The following is a 15,607-nucleotide window of genomic DNA, read 5'->3' as shown; positions in this document are numbered from 1 at the left end:
AGGGTTGCACTTCTGTCACGTCAAAGAATTCTCTTCAATTGTCGTTGTTCCCGTTCATGAAATATCTTTTTCCGGCTTCAGCGATGTCCAAGATTTAATGTTTTACCTGATTCCTGATATTCACGGTACAGTCGTGAAATGGTCGTACTGAAAAATCCCCATTTCATCTCTACCTCGGAGATGCTGTGTCCCACCGCTCGTGCACCGACTATAACACTACGTTCAAACTCACTCAAATCTTGATCACCTGCCACTGTAGCAGCAGCAACCTATCTAACAACTGCGCCAGACACATTTCGTCTTATATTGGCATTGCCGACCGCAGGGCCGTGTTTTGCCGATTAACATTGTCCTGTGTTTGAATACGCATCCCTGTACCAGTTTCTTTGGCGCTTCACTGAAGTTGGTGTGATGAATAGCAGCTGACTCTGAATGTAGATAGACGTAAGTTAATGCAATTGAGTAACGTTCAAATGCAGCATTAAACGCTCCAATAACGATTAATAATATGCACCTGTAACAGTTTTAGCCTTTTCCAGATAGTCGATGAGAATTATCCCTTGCTAATCCCAAAAGACAGTCGCCATAACCTTTCCGGTCGAAGGATGGTCTTCGCCTTTTTTGGTGCAGATACGCCCTTGGTAACCCATTGTTTAGATTGTTATTTGGTCTCAGGAGTACGGTAACGTATCCATGTTTCATACAGAGTGACGAAACGACGCTTAAAGTTCTGCTAATTCCTCCTGAACAGCTGCAAACCATCCTTGCAACACTTCACACAATTCCGTTTTTGAGCAATCGCGGAATCCATGTTACGGATAGCTTTCTCATGTCCAAATGTTTACGCAAAATATTATGTGCAAAATATTATGTACCCGTTCATTCGAGATGCCCACGACACTACCAATCTCACGCACCTTAACTCTTCTGTCATCCATCATCATACCATGGATTTTATCAATGATTTCTGGAGTTGTAACCGCCACAGGGCATGCAGAACGTTCAGCAACACTTGTGCCCTTATGGTCACTCCAAAAATTTGTAAACTACTTATAAACTGTTCTAATCGAAGGTGTAGAGTCACCTTAATATTTATCAAGGTTCTCTTTAGTCTCCTGAGGCGTTTTGCCTTTCATAAAGTAATGTTTAATCACTACACGAAATTCTTTTTCGTCCATTCTTTGACAGTAACTCGACTTCCTTGATTCACAAGAATGCCAAACACAAAGAAATAGACCAATATGGCTGAACCTTGGTGTGCATTCTTTCAAAAAATGCTACAAACTAAACATGCCCTCGATACGCCATCTCTCGGACTTTGCACGGACTTTCCAGACGACCCTCGTATTGTAGGAGTAGCATTAGCAGATCGTACAGTTACGACAGCAGAGGTAAGAGGGCTTGTGAGCGCATACGTGACAACATGGACTGTTGCGAATCGGTTGTCAGTGGGACTACGGAAACCGACGCCTCCAGCGTGTCTTCCACTCAAGGCACAGCTTCGACGTGCAGGGCTCCAACTAGTGCCGTCGGAGGATCGTTTGAAAGATGGAATGGCAGGACTTGACCGTCAGCGATGAAAGCAGATTTAACCTGCACGCAAGCTACGGTCGTTTGCGCATACGAGGTAGAACTGCATTCGTCGAAGACGTACGGGCGTCACCCAAGGCATTGTGATCCGGAGTGTCATAAGCTACAACTCTCGTTCAACTTTGGTGTTTCTGGAGCAGACGCTAACCAGCCCATGTCTTCGGACCCGTTATTTTTCCGTTCTTGGAACAGGAAGGTGATGTGCTGTTCCAACAGGGTAATGCTCACCCACACAGTATTCGTGAAACTCAACATGGTCTGCAAGACGTACAGTTACTTCACTGGCCAGCGCGATCTCTGGACTTCAACTGGGCACGTGTGGTATATGATGGGGAGAAATGGGTTAGTTCGACGTGTCAGCAAACAACTCTTCCAGAACAGCGTGAACGGATTGAGCAGGCGTGGCATAACGTACCCCAGGGTAGTGCGATCGAGGGGATGCCAGTGCGTCTGCATTGCCATCCACGGAGGCTACACGACGTATTAACATGGGTGTTACAGCTTGGGTCGATACCTGGTAGCTCGGAACAGCTAGTTGTACTGATCTGCAAAGGTAATCATTTCATGTAACTCGTAAGTACTGTTGCAACAATAAATCTTGTGTGAATTGGAAACCTCGAAAAGGGCGTACTAATGTTTTTTTCCGGCAGCGTATTCGCTGCCAGTAGTGAGAGCGTTATAAGCAGCTAACAATGGGGAATACCACAAACTGTAACCGATATTTACAACTAAAACGTTACAAGTGAAAGAAAGTACGATTATAAACGACAGGCTTATTAGATTCAAACAACTGGTGCTCTTGAGTGATGTAGTATATGCTTACAATTCTAGTATAGCTATTGCAAACAAAAATTCTGAATTTGTATTTGAAGAATAGTAGTTGACGGAATCTGAAGAAAATGTATACCAGGTTATATATATATATATATATATATATATATATATATATATATATATATATATATATATATATATATATATATATATATATATATATATATAATGATTATTAAGGTAAATACATTGTTTGTTCTCTATTAAAATCTTTCATTTGCTAACTGTGCCTATCAGTAGTTAGTGCCTTCCGTAGTTTGAATCTTTTATTTAGCTGGCAGTAGAGGTGCTCGCTGTATTGCCGTTGTTCGAGTAACGAAGATTTTTTGTGAGGTAAGTGATTTGTGAAACGTATAGGTTAATGTTAGTCAGGGCCATTCTTTTGTAGGGATTATTGAAAGTCAGATTGCGTTGCGCTAAAAATATTGTGTGTCAGTTTAAGCACAATCGTGTATAATTTTTCTAAGGGGACGTTTCATATGTCGACCCTTAGCCAAGGATACCTCACTGGAATCTTCTGATTTTTTCTTGTAGTTTGTGTAGTTAGTGTAGCCTTTGTTTATTGCTAGCGCGTAATCATAGAGAGAATTTTCTTTGTAGTTGCAGTCTTTCATTGTTGTACAGTAAAACATTAGTGGCATGCATGTAGATTTGCACCAAGTATTTCGCAGCTTCGCTTGCAATTAACTAGATATTATTTTCAGTGCTATGTTAATGTGTTCTCTTATTTTTGCTCTTCAAATTGTGCTTTTATGTGTTATCGTGTGAAAAACGTAACACTAGGCTCCAGAGTAAACTGAGAAATAATAGTGACGACGAGCGTCGCTTATCAGCACCACTGTGTAGTGAATTAACAGACATTCGAAGTAGTAATTTGGTAATTGTGCATAGGGAAATGGAGCGGTCGGCAAATAATGGTGTAGACAATGAAACAAGTAGTGAACAGGGAACAATTATCGATCGATCAGTCGGCAACAGCTCGCCTCAGGAATCCGAAATGACAGAACACAATATTGCAAATACTGAAGACTTAGGTTATGGGTCCTCACCGTTTTCTCAAATGAGTCAAGACACATTTTCTGCCTGTCAAAATGTAAATGTTGCCGGTGAAAATCCACTGCCAAAAAGCATAGAAAAACAGATTCCAGACTCTAATACATTATTATTGCAATTAATGCAACAAATGGAACAAAATCGGAAACAAATGGGAGAAAAGCTTCAAAAGTTAGACACAATGGAACAAAATCTTCAAAAGTTAGACACAATGGAACAAAATCAGAGACAAACACAGCAAAAGCTTCAAACGTTAGACACAATGGAACAAAATCAGAGACAAACACAGAAAAAGTTAGACGCAATGTAGCAAAAGCTTCAAAAGTTAGGCTCGTTGGAACATACGCTTGAACAAACACGTGACGATTTAACTACTGAATTACATAAAATCGAATTGAAATGTCAAAAAGTCTGTAATGACGTAAAAACACAAATTTGTGAGCATTTCCAACCTATTTTTTCGCGGCTTGAAAATGCATTACAGAATCACGAAGCAGCAATAAAAGAACTGCAAACAATTGTTCATGAAAATCATGAGACCTTGCAAGCTAAAATTGACTCAGTTGCATCTACCAATTCGGTTACGCAACTTGCAAAAACTCAAGAAAACTTAAAGGACACAGTAGATACTCTGAAAATTGGTTCAGAAAGACACATGGAGGACATTAGTTCATTATCAGAGAAAGTAGTTGAACTTTCGGATCAGCTAAATAATTTATCTACGAAGGTAGATGATAATCTGAATGACACAAAACCGGTAGCCTTTAATGACACAGAAGAGTTCGAACTAATTAGGAAATTCAAACAAAATCAAAATCAAATTAATACGCAACACCAAAGATAAATCCGGGAAGTATATGATCAGCTGACACAGGTAATACAAGAATTACGTATTTCAGAGGACTCTCGCACACCAATACGGGAAGAGGGACAAAAAAATACGGAACTGCCACAAAATAATAACACAGGGCACTTTGGAGATCATGAAAGAAATTGGCAAAGTACACCGAATTTTGAGATGGAACCGCCGAAACGACGTAACAATGACCTATATGCGACCCGCCGACACGATGATTTTGACTATAAGCTGTTCATTACTACACGTAAATTCAAAACATTTAAGAATTCTGGCAACGACATTCATCCACAAGCGTGGCTCCATCAATTCTCTCATTGTTTTCCTCCCAACTGGTCATTGGAGGACAGATTAGAATTTATGTGTGGCTACTTAGAGAATGAACCAGCTGTAAGAATGCGATCGGTCATTCACGATTGTCACAGTGAAGGAGAATTTTATCATGCCTTCCTCTCAGCATATTGGTCTCAAGCTACACAAGACCGAGTAAAACATAGCATCATGATGATGAAACACTCTGAACGATCTGAATTTTCCAATCTTGTCAAATATTTTGAAGACATGTTGCATAAGAATCAATATCTTTCAAACCCATACAGCCCTTCAGAACTGATCCGCATTTGCTTAATGATATTGCCGGAACATTTAAGGAATATTACTTTGGCAGGGCGTTGCAAAGACGACATTGAAGCTTTTCAGGGACTCTTACAAGAATTAGAAATTGACACAGACAGTCGCGGGATGCGAAAACAGGAAAACAATCACTATAGGTCACATCCGTCGCAATTCCGCGATGAACGAAATAATAACTGGACACGACAAGGCTATTCTTACAACGCAAATCGTGACCAAAACAGACACCACCCGTATGACAAACGTTGGCAGGTTAGTAATAATTACAGAGAAAGATCGCATTTCCGTAGTAATGAATATGACAGAGACAATCATAGAAACAGACAATATGGCAACCAGAACTATTATCATCACGGGAGACGGAATAACTTCAGACGCAACGGTCCAGCGCGCAGTTACGATTCAGGGAGAAATTCTCCACCACGTGAACGACAAGAAATTAATTACAGAAATTACCAACATGACGACAGACAATATGATCGTAACGACAGACCTGAATTGCATCAGAACTGGCCTGATTCAAACAGAGCAGGGCCCTCTCGGCAAGGTGAATTTGTAGAAGTTAGGTCTCCTAATCCCAATAACGACGCGCGCCAACAAAGAAACAGACAATGACTCGCACCGCAGGCAGCCGCGTGCGCCGGCTGGCTCAGAGAAAAATAACATAAGATAACCTTGAGCAAAATTCCAGTGTTCTTTACTGCCGTATACCACATGATGATTGACTTCAAGTTGATTTGCTGCATACTGAGGAAGAACAAAGGTTTACACCACATTTCACATTGAAATATAATCTGCTTTTTAACTTTGTCTTTGCCATAAAACATTTCACTTCACATTTCTAGTATGCTTTGTCACACTGAGAAACTGTTAACATGCAACAGTGTTTTGAAGTTAACTATACAGTATAGAACCTAGGGAACATTTTTAAACCGAAATTACGAATGCATTGTTATAGTGAACAGACGACACAGTGTTGTTATTTGTACATTCTTGCTTGTTAGTTGCACGATTACGTAACGACTATAAGGCTTACATACTTGGAACATATACTGTTAATGAGGTTTTAATGCAACATTTTGGTTCAGTTGAAAAGACATTCTTTATTTGAAGTACTTTCTGTGAGATTAAAGATGACTTAGCGTTTGGTTTCTTTGATAGCTACACGATTATACCACGACGCTACTAAAGTGTGACACAATTTACATTGTGCTTTTGCGATGTATCTGTTTTATATCTGCACAGTTTTTCGGAATTATTTTGGAAAGTAAAACATGCTTTAGTGGTAACTGTTGTGGTATAGCTACAATTAGACAGCCTTTTCGATAGCACAGCAATACGTTACAGCACAGTACTTTCTTCATGACGGCAATAACCGTAATAACTAAGATATTTATACGCAAAGCAATTCACTTCGTTTATTACGAGGTAAGTACATTGACTTCAGCAGAACTTTGCTTACAGAGGACGATAAATACGACACTTCCACATAATTATCTTACAACAAGACGCACAGTTTATCGCTACAGTACACGAATTTGAGTGATTAATTTTGTACTTAAAACATTTATTTTTAAAGATATTTGAAGTACAATGATACAAAGGTTTTCCGTGATACATTTCATTCCATTGCTGTAATCTGTAAGACCTGAGGATATAACTACATTAATCCTCAGGGGGGTACACGCCTACTTTGTGTACCATGTGTCTGGCAAGCACAAGGAGCCCTAGCTAATATGGTATTTGCTTATACAACTTTACACATCGGTACCATATTTCTCAAACACATAAATTACACAGATATCTGATCATTTAACTGAGAGACAAACATTTTTTTTATTACGTCAATGACACATGTTTACGCAATTACACAGTTGGATAATTTCACACTTATGAAATTGTATTTTGTCTGTACTTTGTGAACTGTTCATACTTTTTCGGAACCATTGTGATACTATGAGAGCTTTGAATGACATATTTGGTATGGGATCATGAGTTTTAAAGTACGTTTGAGGTAGATGACACTTTTGACATGAGCAGAGAATTCTTTTAGGTTTTGAAATTATTGGAGGAAGCTACGACGATTTTGAGAATTTGACTGAGGTGTTATGATGTTGTTATTACGATGACTATGTGTATTATGCTGTTGCGGTATGTTTATGATCAATAAGCTGATGCTATATGAGTTATTTGATTATGCTGCGTATCTGTTATGATGAAATATTGAAGAAGTGTCGACGAATAAGGTAAGGAATAATGAGTGGTTAGGGACTCTGGTTTGTGAGAAAGATTGTTGGAAACCAAGAATCGTACTTCAAGAGATATGAAATGTATGTAAATGCTTGAATGTATTGCAATGCCGACGAAAACTTTTTGGACACTGTTATATTAATAGAATTTTGTTTCTACAGATCTGTAACGCATATTCTTGACCTGTGAAATTTTTTATATGAGACTGCCACTGTAGGGGAAACTGGTGTCGTAAATATTTCGGTAAGAAAGTTAAGTGACCACCTGCACGTAATGCGTCGTGGGCGCCCAGCTGGGCGACAGCCACCTGGAAACAAGCCATTAGTGTGTGCCTTTCCGAGGCACAGATGGAGAAAAAAGTAAAGAGGCCATTATCCTCGCTATTGACATTCATTCCTTTGTAGAAAGCATCGCAAATACGACACGCTCAAACTTCAAAACATATGATTATACTGTAGAGCTCTTAATTTATGATATTTACTAAAATGCCTAATGAAACGATGAGAAACATTACACGGCTATTGTCTTGCTAGTTGAGATAAATGCCATATGGATTGCTTTATATATTTATTTACACATTTTGTTTAATATCTAGTTTCTATCTGCACTGCAGCATTGGTTAAAATACAATTCAATACATGTACTAATATAGTGATTTTATGCCTACAGATGCAGTAAATAATAAATTTACGATGTACTTAAAAAAACGAAGGAGCACAAAAAGACTTCTCTTCACAGGAACTGCATACATAATTTTCTTTTCAAGTACTTGGTAATTTTTATGGTAGGATAACTTCTTGTGGTGCACCACTTTACTGACATAGATATTAAGATATGAATAGACATTTCCCTTTTCTGCATTGTTGTCTTTAGCGTAATATTTTTCTGCTTGAGATTTGTCATGTTTAGGTATAAGTTATAGCATTTGTTGCTGCTGTTTGTCAGGCGTAATGTTACTGAATTTGACTTTGTATTACTCTGTTAAGCCAGTTTTACTAGGGATTTGTTTTTCTTGTTTGCTGCACAGCGACTTATATTAGTTGTAATATTGGAATTGCTTTACCAATTTCCATTTTTTTGGGGCATTGCTGTTTGTATTAATTTGTTTTGTGCTGCTGCTTTGCCTCGTCCCTTAGTTTAGCATCTGAGCTCAGTAGATTTAAGTTACCTTAAGAGGGGGTAGACTATATAAGAATCTAACTGTGATGAATTGGAAGAAAAGCATTGAGAAGCTACAAGAAAATGGTTTGGCCAAAAAAGTAGTGACCAATGGAGAAGAACTATTTTTGAAAGAGGATGTGAACAGAATACAGAAAGCATGCTCGGATAGGATTTTTTTTGGAGGAAACAAATGTTGAGATACGACGAAAGATCTACAGAATAAAGTTTTGGGTTGAACTGCAGTACCAAATGTTACCCTGAAAACAAACCCTGTCCTTTCCTTTTGTGTTATCCCACTATGTGTTTGTTTACCCTTGTGTATTTATTTTCTTCCTGTGTCTGTGTACTGTTTCATAGAATTTTTTCTGTTCTAATACTAAGCTACATTCACTATGATGAGGAATACTGTGATCCTCAAATATAATTTGCATCAATAATATGTTATTTACTTTGTAAAGATGTTTAGACATTATTTATTCTATTTTGTTTTAATGCTCATGTGTGAAGTTGATGTCTCGAAATTTATTCTGATTTTTTATGTATGTGCTGCTGTCATAATTCCTGTAACACTGATGTATATGTTATTTCGATTCTTTTGTAAAGCGTTTATTACTGCAAATGTTATCTGTATTATTATGTTCTTTAATGATATATTTTGTACCTTTGTTATTGTATTCTCATGTTATAAAATTGTAATTGACACCTGTTCATCAAATTAAGTAACTTGTAAGTTACATTTCACTGCACACATTTCTGTTGGTCATCGTATATGGACAATATGTGAGAAGTAGGGACTGATAGTGTTTGCACGTGTGTTAATAATTCAGTAAGGAACTTGATAACAGCATTGCTGATTCTAAGGACATTTCAAAAACAATTTTTGTGAGTGCACAAGTGATGGTTATGGACTTGCTATATTATCCACAAGACTCTTCAATGGTGATTGTGCGCCTGCACAGTCAAACAGACGGCTGCTGGCCATCTCTACAAGGACTACAGTGGGTCTACACCTTTGATGACCCACCAATACCAATATTTCTACAATGTCTGCAGTGGGTCTGCACTTCTTGTGGCCCACCAATAATAATCTCTACCAGGACTACAGTGGGTCTGCTCTGTCATGACCTACCTACCAATAGTCTTCAACTTCGACTGACTCTGTTGTGGGTTTGCTCTGTTGTGGCCCATTACCTGTCTGCATGTCAAGAGTCAGCACTGTCTTTCGTTGGAAGGATAACACTACTTCTTCAAGACTGCTTAGAAATCCACTACTTCCTAGTGCAGTTTCTTTTATTGCTCAGTCTTTGAGAAAAACTCTACCATTTTACTGTGATGAATGATCAGGACTGTCTATATGGACTGTGAGAAAATTTTAGCTTTTGACTAACATTTTATCAATAAGTGTGTGCATTTGATATCTTTGTTATTGTAATTATGAAAAATTTTATCAAATCATTATTGGCCAGTGCCCAAAACAATTTGTAAAATTTTTTGTGGGGAGCATGGGGGCTATGTAAGTAGGCTGTTTAGGTTTTCTTATTGGTAACGCCACATAGCGCTCTGTATGAAAAATCACTGGCTGTGCTGTGCGCAGTCTGTGGCTAGTTTGCATTGTTGTCTGCCATTGTAGTGTTGGGCAGCGGCAGCTGGATGCTAACAGCGCGTAGCGTTGTGCAGTTGGAGATGAGCCGCCGGCAGTGGTGGACGTGGGGAGAGAGATGGCGGAGTTTTGAAATTTCTAGAATTGATGTCATGAACTCATATATATATTATGACTATTAAGGTAAATACATTGTTTGTTCTCTATTAAAATCTTTCATTTGCTAACTGTGCCTGTCAGTAGTTAGTGCCTTCTGTAGTTTGAATCTTTTATTTAGCTGGCACTAGTGGTGCTCGCTGTATTGCAGTAGTTCGAGTAACGAAGATTTTTTGTGAGGTAAGTGATTTGTGAAAGGTAAAGGTTAATGTTAGTCAGGGCCATTCTTTTGTAGGGATTATTGAAAGTCAAATTGCGTTGCGCTAAAAATATTGTGTGTCAGTTTAAGCACAGTCGTGTATAATTTTTCTAAGGGGACGTTTCACATCGTCTGCGACGAAGTAATAACACACGATAAAGTTTATTGTAGTGTATGTTACTATGATTGATGGTAATCAACACATTAAAGATTGGTGGGTTCAGATTGCTGAATAAATCTAAATTCATTTCTCTAGAGGATGGAAGGTAAATGTGGAAAAAAATGTGGTTCACTAAATAAAGAATTGTAGCCACATAAGACTGGCGTCAAAACGATAAATTGACAAATACGTAACCTACAGTGGCAACCATAGTAACGCACATGAAACAGGGGGTGATCTTATATTTCGCACTATCAAAGACAAAGGAGAAGCTTACCATAAAGTTTATGAATGACAGACGGCTCTGCCTGTTGTCAAGGTCAAAAGGAATTAAGGTGAAATAGCTGGAGAACTGTGACTGCCGATGGGCCTTTACATATCGTCCTAGTATTACCGTACACTAATTCTCATGGGCTAACGGCATTTGAATCCCATTCTGCGGTTTTCAAGACTTAAGCAACCGTTTATTTTCTCATGTGAAGTGCAGATATTTATTAAATAAAAATATTTTAATGCAAAGAAACTTTTAACGCCCGGGTTGAAATTTTCATTGCACAATTAAAGCACCATTTCTAGTTTCTGTGGCAGTCAACAGCCATCTTCAGATCTGTACACAAATGGATGAAAAGTAGCTCAAGGAAATTTTGTACATTACAGTAGTAAGTATTATGTACATTATAGGATATAAAACAATGCACAGCAGCTGAACAAAACACACCGTGTCTCTCTTCGCAGAGATGTCAGGTGGATATGTTGCAGCAGATACTTGCCATTTCCTTTTAGCTATTTGTACCTGGAGTTACCACGAACGAACACTGGTCATCACGTTTCCACACATCGCCCAGCGTCGACGGAAATCGTCTGTTTCTTTGCTGTAACGATCAAAAAGAATTTTAAAGCTGAATTTTACTTGGCCATTCGATAGAGCGCTCCCACATTAGCCGTAGTGCGACATTTGTTCTATCGATGTGCTCTATCAGGGTTTTAACACGAGGAATGACGAGTGGCAGTACCACTCTGGTCTGCACTTATTGCCACCGCCTTGCAATAGCACTGCCGAGTCCCTGCTGGAACACTGTTTTTATTTTTCATGTTTTACTGTCCCTGGTAGAGCCTATCGATAAAACTAATTTTCGACCGCTCTATCGAATGGTCACGTGAAGTTCCGCTTTAGATTTATTTTGTTTGTTACAGGAACACCGGGCATAGCACGGAAGACGTAATGGGTAGTATTTGTTTGGGCTGACTCTAATAACACACTGTAAAAACGACACTGCAAATATCTGGCGAAGCGGCAGAGAAAATGCGCCTGGAGACACCCAGTATACGGAGAGGCAACTCCTACATTAAAAGTGAACATGTAATAAATCCACTTAACAGTATTATGTAAATAATATCTTATTTCTTTTTTCTGGTATGTCGTTCAAATCGAAGAAAAGCGGCGAATATGTTTCATAATTAGCTGTAGTCATGTAACGACATGCATTCGTATTGTTGGCCAGAAGAGATTACGACAGGATGTAGTTAAAAATCATCCCGTGGGTGCCAAGTTTTAAAGTTGCCGAAAACAATTTAAAACGAAACAACTTAAAAAGCATTTACCTGAATCCAAATTATTAGGTACATATTTTCTAGATTTTTGTATTGAATTATTGACATTTACGTAGGATTTATATCTTATATACAGCGTGCTGCCAGTTAACTATATAACACAACTTCCCTGTCTTGTAATTTTAACTTCTTTCCCGTATTCTGTTTATAGCTTTTAGTACACTGGTTTGTGTCCTACTTTCTTGCATAAAATTTCCGTAGGCTGCTTATCCTTCAATTGTTTACAGATCTGAAGATGTTTCTAGAAATGTATTGAAAATTATGACCTAGGTGTTGAAAGGCTTTTACATTAATTTTTTTTTTTAGTAAGTTACGTTAAGGACGCCTCCTTTTCCCTGACGATGTCAGGCTTCGCCAGAGGTGATGTCATCATCGCTTGATTATATGTCTTACGGCAGGTTTAGACCACAGCCTCCATGCTTCTCTGAACTCTGCTTTCCTCTTCATTCTATTTGGCTCTCCTTGCGATTTACTAACGTCATCCAGCATCTGGTATCTTCATCTGCCTTCCGTCTCTTCCACTCCCCTACAGGGCGATCTCGTCTCAAATTATGTTCTACCCAATTTATCTTCGTATTCTCCACCATCAGCAACATCCCACGCTCTCCCTCAGATAGTCACAGTATCCTCTCATTCCCGACATTATCAGTCCAGAGGATCTCCATTCTGCGCCATATACAAATTTCACAAGCTTTCAGTTCTCCTTCTCCATGTCTCTGCTCCCTACAAGGCCACGTTCCGTATCAGACATCCTACTGCATGCTTTCTTAACTGTGTTCCTTTCGAAATGCTTCTTTCGTCAGCACCATTCTGACATTGGTAGCCTGTTCACAATCTGAATCTTCCTTAAGTGAGTTTCCTAAATAACTGAATGCTCTCACCTGTTCTGTGGTTCCTTCTCTCTACTTATTTCTCGCTACAGTTTACTTTTTGTTTATTTTCATAACGTTTGCTACAGAGTCTTCATTCAGATCCTTTATAGTATGAATAAGTGTCTTTTCATTTTCTGCAAGATTCACCATATCATCTGCGAACATTATGCATTCGGTTTTCCTTCACGCTACCATAACGCCTATTTTCCCATCCCATGCTCTTCTCAAAGTGCCTCTTTAGCGTACCGTATAGACTAGTCAGAACTCAAATATGAACTTTCGCTGCGAGCAAAATTAAGCTGATAGCTCTGTGATCTTGACATTTTTCAGAATTCACCCTCTTCGGGATTGAGTCAATTACGGATACAAGACCAATTCACAATGGTCTTAGATGTAACTGCGAAGGGAGCTCAATTCATTTTCACCTGTTTCTCTTAACCTCTTTGAGATTTCTGCTGGAGTATGGTCTACTTCTATATGATTACTCCGGAATTTACAGTTAAGAGCGTAGGAGAGGATTGATTCATCGACCCACATTCAACCTATTTCTCTACTGTTCCTCTCATGAACAAAGTGCAGGAGAATGAACACTGCAATCATTCAGCGTGAGCTTTGATTTCTCTTATTTTATCATGGTGATCATTTCTCCCTATGTAAGTGGGCGGCAACAAAATATTATAACTCTGAGGAGAATTTTAGTGATTTAAACTGAGCGTGAAGATTCTGCCGCTACGAAAAACGCTTTTAATGACTGCCACCCCAATTCGAGTATCTTACCATGGCACTCTCACTCATTTTGCGATAATACAAAACAAGCTGCGCTTCTTTGAACTTTTTCCGTTTCCTCCGGCAGGCAAGTAGATGCCGATCCAACGAAGCACAGCAGTAATCTAGAAGAGTGCGACAAACGTAGTGCATGCAGTCTCTTTAGTGCCCTGTTGCATTTTCTAAGTGAACTCTCAGTAAATCACAGTCTTTAGTTTGCTTTCCCCTACTACATTATCTACGAGATCGTTCCAGTTTTGGTTATTCGTAATTATAATACGAAAGTGTTCAACTAAATTGAGAACCTATAAATTTGAGTGATTTATATATATATTATAAATTTAGCGGATTACTTTTAGTACTCATTTAGATGACTTCACACTTTTCATTATTGAGAGTCAACAGCTATTTTTCACACCATAAACTATCCTGTCTACAACATTTACAAGACGGTAAATGACAGTATCATCTGCAAACCGTCTTAGGGGGTTGCTCAGATGATACTCCGTAGACACGAGATTTGATTAGAAGTTTCCTGTGAGGAACAGTGTCGAAAGCCTTTTGGAAATCCAAGAAATATGTAATCAGCTTGACATCCCCTGTCGATAGTGCTCATTCCTTCGTAAGGATAAAGGGCTAGTTGTCTTTTTCAGGAACGATATTTTTTAAATCCGTGCTGGCTGTCTATTAATAAACCGTTTTCTTCGAGGGAATTCATAATGTTTGAACAAAATGTAGGTTTCAGAATCCTTTTGCAAATCGACGTTAGCGATGTGGGTCTGTAATTGAGAGGATTATTCCTGTTCCCTTTCTTGGGTATTGATGAGACTTGTGCAACTTTCCAGTCTTTAGGAACGGACCTTTCGACGAGCGAGCGGTTGTGTATGATTGCTAATTAAGGAGCTATTTTATCAGCATTCTCTGAAAGGAAGCTCACTAGTATAGAATCTGGACTGGAGGCTTTGTCTTTATTAAATGAATTAAGTTGCTTCGCTGCATCGATTTTCTCAACTTTTCTTGATTCGAATTCTGGAATATTTACTTCGGCAAGCTTTTCCTGTTTTTCATTTCCTCCAAAGCCTTACTGAGTGCTGATCCTTTGCTGATCAGAAGATCTTTTAGTAGCTTCATAGAGACTTTTAATATACTCTTTCCACCTATCGTGAACTTAGTGTGACTCGCGTAATAATGTTCCGTCTTTTCTTTGTATCTCCACATTAGATATGTTCTTCCTACCACCAAAAAAGGTAAGTGCCTAAATGTTCCGTAATAAGTTTTCAGTTAAAAGGGGTGTCCATTATAAAATAAAACGGACAACAGATATCTCATTCCGTGAATGAGGATAAGTCAGAAGCCCAGAGTTTCATGAAACAGGAAGTAATCAGAGAGAGAAATGAAGCAAGAATAAAGGAATATTTTCCAGGGAGAAGCTGTATTCGAAATAATTACATTCATTGAAGAGGGGAGGGGGGGGGGGGGGAAGATTTTCGAGATACAAAAGAGAAAGACGAATCTGAGACTTGTTACAGGCGGTGTAAAGGAGAAGAGCTGGAAGCTGTGGGCTGGCAGGAGGCAGAGAGAGTACTTCACGACGTTCTCTCCCCGCTGTGAGTGTGAAGCCAAAACGTGCCAGACGCTAACATGAAACGCTAAAAAGACTTCTATGTTAGAAAGCTGTCAGCGTATGATATAGTGTCTCCGAATAATAACATTATGTGATTCATAGACCTCCTAACATCGCGTCGCGCAGTGCAGCACCTAGAAGTGGTAAGGACTCGACAAGTCGTGGGAGGTCTCCTGCAGAAATATTGAGACTTGCTACCTCTACAGCCGCCCACAATTGCGACAGCGTTGTCGGTGCAGGATT

The sequence above is a fragment of the Schistocerca gregaria genome, chromosome 4 (assembly GCF_023897955.1).
Source record: "Schistocerca gregaria isolate iqSchGreg1 chromosome 4, iqSchGreg1.2, whole genome shotgun sequence".
Classification (NCBI taxonomy): domain Eukaryota; kingdom Metazoa; phylum Arthropoda; class Insecta; order Orthoptera; family Acrididae; genus Schistocerca; species Schistocerca gregaria.
This window is presented reverse-complemented; position numbering follows the sequence as displayed.